The sequence below is a fragment of the Octopus bimaculoides genome, chromosome 10 (genome assembly GCF_046866305.1).
Source record: "Octopus bimaculoides isolate indiv1 chromosome 10, ASM4686630v1, whole genome shotgun sequence".
Taxonomy (NCBI): Eukaryota; Metazoa; Mollusca; class Cephalopoda; order Octopoda; family Octopodidae; genus Octopus; species Octopus bimaculoides.
In genome coordinates this window covers 23,968,914-23,983,930 of record NC_142937.1, presented here as the reverse complement: position 1 = coordinate 23,983,930, position 15,017 = coordinate 23,968,914, and the positions used below count along the sequence as shown (strand labels likewise).

Here is a 15,017-nt window from a genome sequence, read left to right as displayed (position 1 = left end):
GGATTGACTCCATCAGAGGATGAGACGTGCCTCCGTCTTCACGAAAGAGATCTTACTTTTGAAGTTTAAACTTCTTTCCTTTAACACCTCAAATGTAGGATTTCTTTCCTGAAGACGGTGGCTCGTCTCGTCCTGTGATGGAATCAATCTGCAAACATTATTATGAACTACCCAGCCCCAACAAACAGCTGTTGGATTTGTAATATTGTTCCTCGTTCCCTTTAATTCTCAATATCATTTCTATTCTGTGTAAGTCGGACCTTTTTATATGTATGCATATATACACTTTTTTGAATTTCATGTATTTAACATAGTTTATTGATCTGTCTACATTTATTGCATTCCCTACATTTACTTGTATACCCGTTGAAGTTTAAATAATTTGAGTACTACTAAGTATATTTCATACGGAGAAAATTCGGATATCATCTATGAACTATATATATATATATATATATATATATATATATATATATATATATATATATATATATATATATATATACATACATATACATATACATATACATATATACATATATATATATATATATATATATATATATATATATATATATATATATATATATATATATATATATATATATATATGTACATATATATATATACACAAACACACAAATATATATATATATATATACATATATATATATATATGTCGTTTTTATAGATTATGACGTAAACAATACTTCACCTTTTTCTGCTCGTGTATTCTAATTTCATTCACAGTTTTTTTTTCTTTTAAACTAATAGGGAAATAAACATTGAACTAAAATATACCATGAGAAAAAAATGATAAAATTGCAAAATATTTTTCTATTTTGAAATGTGGAAAAAGCTGGGGTACAAAAATTTACAAAAAGTAAAAATAGTAAAAGTATTTTAATAATTCGTTTATGACGAATGAGCATAAATACGTCAAATAAAAGCGAAGATGAAACAAAAGTCTCGTGTTAAACGATCGATTTTTTTTTTAAACAATACATTTTGCAATATTTAAAAGTAATATTTATTCTCATCATAGTCAACGCTATTTTTTTTTTCTTTTCGCTATACTTTAAAATTATTAGTACTCAGAAATATTTGAATGGTTTCTCTTACTATAACGGAATTAACGCTGTGACTTCTCCGGGATTACAACCAAAAAAAAAAAAAACAAAGAAAAAATTGAAAATACTGTCAAACTGGATTATTTCAAAATTCAAAGAGCTACCATTATTCTTTAACCATTCCATCTCCCATGAACCAATGGCAGGAAATTGAATGGTAACTGACATTTGAAGGCGTGCGTTTATGTGCAATTTTAAACAAATTCTGTAGTCCGTTGATTGATTTTCTTGTTGTTGTTGTTTTTGTTGTTATTATTATTATTGTTATTGTTATCATCATTATTATTATTATTATTATTATTATTATTATTATTATTATTATTATTATTATTATTATTATTATTATTATTATTATTATTATTATTATCGCATTTGTTCTTACTGACGCTTAATGGAATGAGACAAACTTGGTTAAGAATAATAAAAAAATAATAACATTGTTTATTTTTCTGTTAGCTATTGTTTTTAAGTTATTATTGTTGCTATTATTATTATTACTACTATTATTTAATTGTTATGGCGATATATCTGTTGCTATTGTAATATTTGTCTTAATGTTGAATGTCAACGTTATGCAATTCCATTGATATTCTATACAATAATCGTTTTCTACAGCAGAACTCTGCTTTATTATATTTATTTTAGCGGAGAATAAAATTTGTTTTCAATATGTATATTTTATTTGAGCTGTACAAACTTTTAAAAAGAATAACATAGTCGAAACCATCATCTACGTGTCTCATCAGGTACTCAGCACACTGGTTACACAAGCGCAAATACACACACACATTCAGACGCAAGCATACGCATGCATACATGCATACACATAAATGTTTGTATTAACAGTTAAACTAAGAAGTGCGTCACTCGAACTTTCACAGACACAGAAATACACAGTCTGGTTGTATAGACGTATATACACCCCTAAAGATACACATAAATATTTATATTAATAGTTTAAACTGAGGTGTGTTACTTGAACTTTCACAAACAACACTAAAATTAAATATGTGATGGTGAAGAAACAAGGGGAGAGCTTTTAAATAAAGCTAATTCTCATTGCACCAATGAATAAGATGTTTTCTCTTCGGTTTGTCTGGATCAGATGATGAATAGCTATCTCAACCTGACAACTGCTATTGCATGTAAGGTAAATCTAGCACGATAGATCAAGGTCGTCTCCCTTACTTTTCTAACTGCAGTGAGCTTTAAAATTCTAATAAAATTATGCGCAGTATTAACAGCTAATGGTTTAATATTATCCAAAAGTGAGAACTGTCTCTGCAATAAAGTGTATCCGTATTAGGTGGTATAGCAGGCTGTTGCAATAAGTGAAGTCAAATCTATGAAATGGATATTAACACTTAATAGCATGAAACTAAATACCACAGAACACCGTTAGTGGTAGCTTTATAACAAATCAATTTTCTTGTGAGAAGAAACAATGGACTGTTGCAATATGAACAATACTTTTCAGAAGCAAGTATGAGAGTTGTGTGTACCTTTCAGATTGTGCATAATAAAACGCGCCTTTTCAACAATATTCCAATTTAATCTGATTACAATATTTCTCTGGTTTCAAATCCTGCAGATTAGACAGACCCGGACGTAGAGTTCAACACGAAGGACTTCATATGCTGAGCGAATCTTTCGTTGAATTTATTAGCTCTATATTCTGTATACTTCTTCGAGACATGCGTGTGTATTATATGATCTAGTGCGCAATTTTAAAGGCAATGCTGTTTTGGCAAGAGTAATTCACTTTAACATTATGCACGTTGACAGGGTTGTAATTTATGTCTGCTTGTGAAGTGTAGCCTAATTAAAGTAAAGACGTTGTTGACTATGTTTGTGGAATCGTCTAAATCGAGCATGAAATTTAACACGTTTATTTTACTTTCACTAACCGTTCGTGGTTAAAGACGAGGATTACTCTATTTACAATAATTTCAGACTAAAGCCACAACTCGCTAACATTACATGGTAAGTAGTGAAGACGTTTCTCCAGCGTATTTTATTATTACACTGAGAAGTCTACTATACATACATACATGAATATATACATTCATACATACATACATATGTGTGGGTGTGCGCGTGCACTCATTCGTGCATGTGTTGTCGCGTTCATATATGGATGCAGACATGGTAGAGTAGATTAGAAGTTCATTTCAGAGTCATGTGGTTTCGGGCTCGACCTTACGGCCTAAAATCATGGGCCAGTGCCTAGTGTAGACTCAAACCACGTGAGCAAATTTGGGTCGACAAATATACCTGTAACTGAAATTTACAGTTCCATAACTGATCCTAACTGAATCAGACACACCTGTCTATGGAATAGTCAACCACTTCGCACGTTAACCTAATTAATAAATTATTTAATTGATCAAAAACCTAGACACACGATTTTTGTCCTTAATTGAGGGGGATTGTCGATTACATCGATCTCAGTGCTCAACTGTTACTTATTATATTGATATTATTATACTGATATTATTATATTTATATTTATAAAGATGAGAGGCAAAGTCGACCTCGGCGGAACTTGAAGTCAGGACATGAAGACGGACGAAATGCAGCTACGGATTTTGTCAACTGCGAGAAAGATTCTGCCAGCTTGTCGCCTTATTGAATACTATTGGTTTCAAATTTTGGCACAAGACCAGCAATTTCAGGGCAGGAGGTGAATCAACTCAATTGGTACTTATTTTAATTTTATTGAGCTCGAAAAAGTGAAAGACAAAGTTGATCTCAAAATATAATGCCACTAGATATTTTGCCGGCGCGGTAACGATTCTGCTACCTCGCCGCCTTATCGCATCATATTACAATATACTGTATTACCATAACAGTAATAATACTGTCCCCTATAGTCACAAGACCTGCAAGTTTAGTGCAGTATTGAAGGGTGAAGTTTACTTAATTATGATCTCTCATTATTTAATTATTTTATCGTTACAGCCAGGACGAAAGTAAGATCTGAAACCAAAGGGAATTTGATCGCGTAACGAAATAGGTATGCAAATATATTGTGCGCGAGAGTTTGGAGACAATGCTACAAGGTATGTCATTATACCGCCAAATTAATTGACTAAATATAATAGAATTACATATTTTAGTATATTTTACAAGTCGTTTCCACTGATTTATTTAAAGAATACAACTTAGTCGATAATTATGGTAGAAAAACACAACTGGCATTAAGAATCATCCATTGTCGGGTTTACTATATAATAAGTAACGCACTTTAAATGACAACAGCTTTATTGTTTGTTTGTAACCCATATCTGTTGTTTGGAAGTTATGATATAAATAGCTTCGTACTACTTAATTTTTGCCAAGTTTCAAATTGTATTTGGCTTATCCCTCGTAAATTTGGCACATTCAACGGAGATTCAAAAACAATACAAAAATATAAGCTCGTTTGAATGTGTTAATGAACTTACGCCAATGCATTGATAATTATTTTTTTTAAAAATGGGGTCACATGGTTTGCTATTGCTTGTATTGATAGCGTGTCAAACCCACGACCAAAGATTTTGAAATGTTTTATCTTAGCATGACCCCGATTTATGTCCTGGTGGTGGTGAATTATGATGAGGATGATGATGATTATGATCATAATCATGATGGTTACATATTCCATCTTTAATCTCCTTTCTGTCAATATGTCAAATGTAAAATTCTTCCCTGGAGACGGAGGCCGATATTATCCGATGATGGAATCAATTTACATCATTATTTTGGACCGCCAAGCCCCCAGAAACAACTGTTGCACTCGCAAAACTCCTTTAATTCCTTATATATATACATATATATATATATATATATATATATATATATATATATATATATATATATATATAAACAATTAAGGTACTCAGAAATCTGGATGTTTGTACATTTTCAAATTGAAAATCTTACACGACTAGGTGAAAAGCGCTTTATTTAATATGTGACATTAATAAAAGTCTGTAAATGTACAAACATCCAGATTTCTGAGTACCTTAATTTTTTTCTATATAATTTCTGTACATCACCTCCAAACCTTCCAATATATATATATATATATATATATATATATATATATATATATATATATATATATATATATATATATATATATATATATATATATATATATATATATATATATATATTTGTAATTAAGGGTACCTGATAATAGCAGCGTTACTAGAAATAAGAGTCGAAAAATACACAAATAAGCCACAATATCTCTGAAAACTTAACAAGCTGACGAAATAGAAGAGACAGAAAAAAGTAACCAAACTATCATTGCAGGGTAAAGACGCAAATGAATTTACAGATGTCATGTATCACGTGATTTTGAACTCTGAGACGTTACTCTTAGTTCTCTATATAATATATAAGTACGGGGCACATGCTGGATTGCCTCGTATTTATGTTTAATCTTGGCGTACCTGTTGATGAAAGCTCTGACTGGCAAAGTATATTATTTGCTAAGATAGAGCTAGAAACCACAGTCCAGGAGATAGATGGTAAATGTTTTTATTTTTCATTCCCTTCGAAATTTATCTCTAATAGTGGTTTGGATTTTGACTATTCCTTCGAGCGTGATAGGTCGCCTATGATGGTTACCTCTTATGTGTTTAAATGTACACTGTATTTATATGAATAATATATAGTCTATTGACTAATTTTCTACACGCTAGGCCACTAGTAGTAGAAATTTCAAAAATATTTCTTACCCTGATATTATTAATTATATATATATATATATATATATATATATATATATATATATATATATATATATATATATATATATATATATATATATATATATATATATATATATATATATATAATGCTAATGAAAAGTATCAACAAACGAATGAGACCTCGACATTAGATAGAGGATTATTTATCCATGTTATAATCAAGAACGAACAGTATGGTGTCATAGTACTCAGAGTTTCGAATGCATCGTTGCACTTCGCTCCGACATTCGAAACTCTGAGTACCATAGCAATTTACTGTCTGTTCTAAATTATAACATACACACACATATACATATAATATATGTATATATAGGCGCAGAAGTGACTGTGTGGTAAGTAGCTTGCTTACCAACCACATGGTTCCGGGTTCAGTCGTACTACGTGGCACCTTGGGCAAGTGTCTTCTACTATTGCCTCGGGCCGACCAAAGCCTTGTGAGTGGATTTGGTAGACGGAAACTGAAATAAGCCCGTCGTATATGTATGTATATACATGTGTGTGTATGTATATATATATATATATGTATGTGTGTTTGTGTGTCTGTGTTTGTCCCCCCACCATCGCTTGACAACCGATGCTGGTGTGTTTACGTCCCCGTAACTTAGCGGTTCAGGAAAAAGAGACCGTTAGAATAAGTACTAGGCTTACAAAGAATAAGTCCTGGGGTCGATTTGCTCGACTAAAGGTGGTGCTCCAGCATGGCCGCAGTCAAATGACTGAAACAAGTAAAAGAGAGAGTAAAAGTGTATAATGCATGTATACACACACACTCACACACACACACATACACACACACACATATATATATGTGCGTGTGTGTGTGTGTATGTGTGTGTGTATGTATGCATATATATATGAATAAATATATACATACATATATATGTATGTATGTACGTATACACCAACAGACACATGCAAACACGAATTGAAAGACAAGAAAAAAGTATCAGATTTTAATGTCAGGAAAGAAAAATGTTATGTGGACATCTGGAAAGTATATGTACGTTTTAGCATCTGACATCGAACAATATCAGAATAAATGAACAATGGAGAAATAAGAAAACGTAGATATTAGAAATATTACGTCACATAACAGAACAAAAGATTAAAATATTGAAGCGACATTAATACGTTAAGTACTCAGCTGGAAGCAATTAACTAACGAGCAACGTTTTAATAAATACTGTTTCTCACACACATACAAATACATGCATAGATAGCTACATACATTTATAAATACAATTGTCTAATAATTTCGCATTCACATTAGCTTTGTACGATATTGGTGCACTTAGCTACGTGGGTGTGTGATAAGGAGCTTGGTTTCTGAGTTGCAACCAACATCACTCTTGTTATTCAAATTCAAACGATGTATATTATTTGTTTCCTTGCGAGGAGTCAGCACTCTGTGTTCAGCAAATGTTATTAATTGTAAACGGAAATCACATGCAACCTGCACGTTTAGAATCTTTCATATATATATATATATATATATATATATATATATATATATATAAATATATATATATATATATATATATCTTTCTGCATCTACCTATCTCTCTCTCTCTCCACGTGACCGGTGTTCAGCCAAGCCCGACCTTTCTTTCTACGGTTCCACTATGAAGCTATAGATAATGACATTTTCCCAAGATGACTTGCAATAAAACCGCACAGGTCTTATGTTTGTGAAGCGAGCTTCTTCACCATTCGGCTACCCTGCACCTGTCAACAAACATTCATTTCAGTTTTACTTGTACTTGTTTCAGTCATTAGACTGCGACCATGCTGGCGCACTGCTTTGAAGTATTCAGTCGCACAAATCAACCCCAGCACTTATGATATTAAAGCCGGGTGCTTATTCTATCAGTATCTTATTGCCGAACTGCTGCGTTACTAGAATGTAAACAAAGCAACAACTGCCTCAGTGTTAAAAACACGTGCAACACTACATTAATTATTACTGTCATAGCTATAAGGCCAGAAATTCGGTAGAGAAATGGGGGTTAGTCAAGATATTTACGTCTACTGGACTATTATTTTACTCTATCGACCACAAGGCCCGAAATTTTACGAGGAGGGAATAGACTATTACATCAACCACAGTGCTTAACTGGTACATATATTATCGAACCTGAAAGGATGAAAAGCAAAGTCAACCTTAACCGAATTTGAACTGAGAACCTTAAGATGCACGAAATGCTGCTAAGCATTTTTGCCGGCATGCTAGCGATTCCCCTGCTAGCTGCCTTGACAGATGTAATAATATTTGTTTAAAATTTTGCACAAGTCCATTAATTTCGAGAGAGGGTGCTAGTCGATTACACGATTACATCGACTCCAGTGCAAAGTTAGCACTTATTTTATAGACCCCCGAAAGGATGAAAGGCAATGCCATCTTCGACGGATTTTTTAACGAAAAATGTAAAAGACGGACGAAATGCTGCTAAACATTTTTCTCGGCATTAACTATTTTGTCATAACGCCGCCTTGATGTCTTTAAAATATTCGTTCCAAGATTTGGCACAAGGCCAGCAATTTCGAGGGTGTGGGAAAGTCGATTAAATTAACCCCAGTACTCAGCTGGTACATATTTTATCGTCCCTATAAAGTCGGACTAAATGGCCGTAAGCATTTTGATCGGCATTGTAACGATTCTGCCAGCTCGATACCTTTACAAATGCAATAATAATGGCATAACAATGATTTTACATATATTTAGCTCAAATAAGATTTTCATTGTATCTCGAAAAGCAATCTAAACAAACAGCATACATCATTAGGAAATGTAACTGTATGTGGATAGATTAAATACCTGTGGCAATATGATTTTGATATCAAGAATGAAGGCCACATATCGTTTGAGTTTTATTAAATTGAATTTCCTTCTGAACTACATCAATACCTATTAGTTTTTCCTGCAACTACAAATATACAAAGCGAAGGAGCCAAGCTGAAGAATATTGAGAAATATAGCTTCGAGATAAGCCTCTACATTTGCACATAACAATCTAGAGATATTTATATGTGTATGCGAGTGTACGCATGTTTATATAAGCATATATATATATAATATATATATATATATATATATATATATATATATATATATATATATATATATATATATATATATATATATATATATATATATATATATACATATATATATATATATATATATATATACACACCCATACACGACAATTCAAATAAATAGGAATAAGACATCTACACAATTTTTATTATGCTATTCACTACACACACACACTACATACGCACGAACACATGCATCCACACACACACACACACACACACACACACACACACACGAACATATATAAGCGTATGTGTGTGTGTGTATATATATATCAAAGAGAACATTTGAATGCAATTTTTTCTGTATGGACAGAAAGGAACATAGAGTAACTCGGCACAAAGTTTTGCAGATCGAAATATATGTCTATTAAACTGAAATGAATGAATTCGCGCGTCTGTGCTTGTGACTGCGTATGTGAGACGGTGTGAGAGAGAATGTGTTTGCTTGCGTTTTATGTTTTTGCATATACTTGTATGTGTTGTGTCGTTGATTATATTTGTTTTATCGCTCTCGACCAAACGAAAGGCAAAATCAAATATACTAGCGGAGAAAATCAGGAACTAAATGGATGGAACTAAGTACTACAGTTATTTACCAATGTATTCCTACGCCTCTCACAATGTTCCTCTCTACCACACCTTGTTCACGTGGTTCAACTATACAAGTCACACACACACACACACACACACACACACACACACACACACACACACACACACATACACACACACACACACACACGCACACACAAAAATATATATTATATGCACTCAAACACACACAGACATATGCGTGCATGGTCTTTAATATGTACATATAGTACTAGTATTTATGCATTAACGTACATCTCTCTCTGTCTCTCTCCGTGTCTTCTCTCTCTGTCTGTCTCTCTCTCTCTGTCTGTCTGTCTCTCTCTGTCTGTCTCTCTCTCTCTGTCTCTCTCTCTCTCTCTCTCTCTCTCTCTCTCTCTCTCTCTATATATATATATATATATATATATATATATATATATATATATATATATATATATATATATATATATAAAAATGATAAATAATATATAATATGCATATATATATATATATATATATATATATATATACACATTTATGTACATGCCTACATATATATGTATATATGCATGTACATATGGGTACAGGACATGAAAAAAACGTCAACAAACTGAGAAACGAGAACATAAAAAACAAAAATATAGAAAACGAACGTTTTTCGTAAAATGAAAGAAACAAATAAGGAAACAAGACAAGCAACATAAAGAGCATTCCGACTACATACATAAAAAAGCACACACATGTATAGTCATATGAAGAATGTTGAGGTTTTGAAGGTCATTGCAAAGCTACATGACATTCAAAGCAAAAGAAACTCATCTACTGTATCTCATTCCCAAAGTGCAATGAGAATTAAATGGAACAAACAGAATAAAGATTCTTCGCTTCGAAATGTCTCCATCAGCGAACATCCATACATCTGTAAAATTCAAAGCTTTTCTTTATTTTACTTAGAAAAATAAAAGACGATAGTCAAAAGACAATTCGAAAGTAAACCGGAAATAACAGCATTATGAAAACAATTTCCTCTTTACAGATTATACCATAGAACTTGTATTTGCAAAACTGAACAACAAAGTACCTACACACAAAGGCAGATTACATTGCGAATGGGTCGTGTCATTATGTTTTCTTTGAATTTTTAAAAATATTTAATAACACCTGAGAAAATCATTCTTTACGTATTCTGATTGTATGAAGTCATTTTGCAAAATAAAAAAATATACTTTTAAAAATGAATACATATATACAGGGACAGGAGTGGCTGTGTGGAAAGTAGCTGACTTACCAGCCACATGATTCCGGGTTCATTCCCACTGAGTGGCACCTTGGGCAAGTGTCTTCTTCCATAGCCTCTGGCAGACGAAAGCCTTGTGAGTGGATTTGGTAGACGGAAACTGAAAGAAGCCCGTCATATATATGTATATATATATATATATATATATATATATATATATATATATATATATATGTATGTGTGTGTATATGTTTGTGTGTCTGAGTTTGTCCCCCCACCATCGCTTGACAACCGATGCTGGTGTGTTTACGTCCCCGTAACTTAGCGGTTCGGCAAAAAGACACCGATAGAATAAGTACTAGGCTTACCAAGAATAAGTACTGGGGTCGATTTGCTCGACTAAAGGCGATGCTCCAGCAGGGCCGCAGTCAAATGACTGAAAGAAGAAAAAAAGTAAAGAGTATATGAAAGTATGTATGTATGTCATTATTCAGTTTAATTTCACAATCTCCTGCCAATAGAGAAACCGGTTTCTAACCTAGATCCAAGGCTCCTTCATTGGAATTTCAACAACATCAACAAGGTATATTTGTATGTATGTATGTATGTATGTATGTATGTCATTACTCATTTTATTTCAAGATGTCTTGCCAATAGAGAAAGAAACGAGTTCTAACCTACATCCAAGGCTCCTTTATTGGAAATCGACATCAACAACAGGGTATTTTTGTTTGTATGTATGTTTGTATGCATGTATGTGAGTATGTATGTATGATTGGCCGTTTGTATGTATAATATACTGGCCAAACTGCTTTATGTTTAGTGTGTAATAACAAACATTTTAGTGGTCCGTCAACGTAACTGAAGTTAGACATTCCATATAGATTTCAGTAGTATACTCCGGTGTTTTATACACATTTTATAATCCACTTAGACACTACATACATATATACATACATGCATGTATATATATATATATATATATATATATATATATATATATAAATGCTTGTGGTATGAGATAGTATAAGACATGGATTAAGAAGATCATGTGGCTATCGCAGAAAGCTCCGTTCAGGGTCTTCACATAGAAATCCACTACAGAGAAGTGTCCAGCCAACTGGAATACAGAATCATTGATATTACTTCTTGAAGAGTATATAAAACGTAAACATGAAAATAAAACTCAGGAAATATGAGAGAGGAATATATTTATGTAACCGTTTAACGTCCTTAATATATATATATATATATATATATATATATATATATATATATATATATATATATATAGAGAGAGAGAGAGAGAGAGAGAGAGAGAGAGAGAGAGAGAGAGCGAGAAAGAGGGAGAGAATGAGGAGGTGAGAGAGTCAGAGACTTGGTGATTCAGAGCACCCGTTAGCACTTAACTCATAAATATAACTTTCTTTTTATTGTTGCAGTTATGTGTTCATATATTCTTGATATTGCCTTTACTGATTTATTTTACGTTGCTTTTGTATGCATATATACATACCTATATATATATATACAGACATATCTATACACACACACACACACAAACACACACACATATATATACATATATATATATATATATATATATATATATATATATATATATATATATATACATATATATATATATATATATATATATATATATATATATATATATATATATATACATATATATATATATATATATATATATATATATATATATATATACATATATATATTAAATCATATATATCATCTGCCTTCCATACTGGCATGGGTTGGGGTATATATATATATATATATATATATATATATATATATATATATATATATATGTTTATGTATCTGTGTGTGTGAGTGTGCGTGTGTGTATAAATTTGTATAAGTACATGTTTGTGTACATGTGTGTTAAGGTGTGTGTGTTTGTGTGCGTGTGTGTGTGTTACTATGCGTGTGTCTGCATTGAATAACTATATGTAAGCGCATTCAAGTGCTTAAGAATATATGTTGTACTTCCAAGATTAAAATTAAATTTCTGCAGAATGTATTAATTTATTTTCTTTATATTTTTCTTAGTTAATTCTCTAAATATTCCAAAACTTGCTGTAACATTTTACTCAGAAATTATCGTCTGCATTTAAATGGATTCCGGTTATCGGAAAAAAGAAAAACCAGAAAATTCCACACTGAGAAAGAATGACTCTTGATTCTCATTGACAACATGACGCAAGATCTTCTCTAACCAAATTTAAAATTTAGTTTGGTTTCATAGAGAGGTATCCTCCACACTAACCTAATTGGCAGTTTATGTATTCTAATATCCATTCTACTTCCTGTTTATGACTCGAAACTATATCCGGTAGTGGGTCCCTTGTTCGGGAGTGCCAGGGCTTTGAGAACTGTGAACCCCGTACTTAGCTACTATTGTTGTCGAGTCTGACTCGCAGTCGTAGCACTTGTCAGAACCCCGGCTGCGGATTATGGAAACATGTACAGGCAGAAAGTCTCAGTGCCTTGCGGAAAGAAAAGGCTAATCAAGGAGTAAAATCCGTCAGACATTTTGGTGCCCTCTTTGACAGCTTTCCACCAACTCCAGGGCAGGTGGAGCGCTTCACTTCTTCAAGGCAATTCGCTGAAAATCCTACAGCTCGTTGGTCAGTGCCGCCGTCTGTGGTCAGACCTCAAATCTAAAGAGTGCGATCGGATTGTGTTGAGAGACTCTCTTATCGCACGCGAGAAGAAATAACCTGAAGCAATAAAAAAGATGCGAAGGCAACAGATACTAGATGGTATTGGTAATCGCAACCTCAAGTCTGCAGGTAGGAGGCCACTCTTACTCATGGTCTTCGAACAGGAAGATCCACCACCACCACCACCACCACCACCACCACCACCACCACCACCACCACCACCATCATCATCATCATAATCATCATCATCATCATCATCATCATCATCATCATCATCACCATCATCGTCATCATTATCCCATTAAGGAGTTTCCCATGTTCATCATCGCCTTGTGAAAATATAAGAACATTGCAATTAGTGTACAAGAAACGCAACGAAGAAAGATATACACCTAAAAACAAGCAAATATGATTTATTTTTAATACACTCTCGGAGCAATTTCATTTCAATTGTCCAACCACATACGCCCATGGTTAAATATGGATATCATGATTTCTATTTTTAGTGTATTTTATTCCTATTCGGCTTCTTATAAATAAACAATCTTGTATTTATAAAAATAAAAAAAGAAACTACAAAAGAGAACTCCTATAAACGACGGAACAAAGAAACCAGACATTTCGGAGTCTTTCCATTTGTCTTTTTTCGTTCAGATTTTGAATCCCATGAGGATCGACTATGCCTTTTATTCATGTAGAAATGTATAAAATTTGTATATGCGATATCATTGATAAATTCGTTTGGTTATAACCGTTCTTATAGAAATTTTTATCATGTTTAAGAAAAATCATATTTTTCAGCATATGTTAAAGAAATTATCAGCCTCAAAATACTTTGAATTTGAAATTAGTTTTTATGTAAAACTGAATTTCATTTTGCATTAAGAGAGTCTGAATTTTCAAGATCTCAATATTTTTGCTTCTATTCACAAATGTAAAATAAAAACACAATGTTGAGTAGGAAAATAAATATTTTATAATAATTTTATTCCTCTTTCTTTTTACATTCACAGTTCAAGCAACACGAAGTTTGATTTTGGCTCATGGAGCCTGGTGTCCATGTAGGTTAGATGTTGCACTTACCATCGCAAGATTGTGGTTACAATTCCCGCAACAGGCGGTAAGTTGAGTCCTTGCTGTAAACAAAACTCTTTATTTCACTTTGCTCCAGTCCGCTCAGCTGTAAATAAATAAACCTGCCACCGACTGGCATCCCATTCAAGAATATTATTATGATCTTCTCCACTTATACAACACCTTTTCGTATTCTTTTGTCTTTTCAAATAAAGAACAAGAGAGCGGAACGTTAAAATGCTTTCCATTCTTTTAAAGCGTTGAACCAATAAAACATTTGTGAAAACATGTCTCTCCCGTGTGGAATTTTATTATTATTATAATTTTTTTTTATCATTACATGATACTTCTTTTCTTTCGGACATCAATATCTAGAATATCCAGTATATCATCTCATACTGACATTAGGATTTCAGTTGAAAGACAAATGACTGCTACGTCTAGCAGT

At 32.6% G+C, this 15,017-nt stretch overlaps 1 long non-coding RNA gene across 1 annotated transcript; it reads left to right on the top strand.

The window, feature by feature from the left end:
- The first annotated feature begins 736 nt into the window (after nt 1–736).
- Nucleotides 737–14,843, top strand: LOC149133460 (uncharacterized). Its single transcript, XR_016243280.1, has 5 exons — nt 737–1,287; nt 3,647–3,830; nt 4,092–4,192; nt 12,882–13,624; nt 14,509–14,843. It is a non-coding gene; the product is annotated as an uncharacterized LOC149133460 (long non-coding RNA).
- Nucleotides 14,844–15,017: the final 174 nt, after the last annotated feature.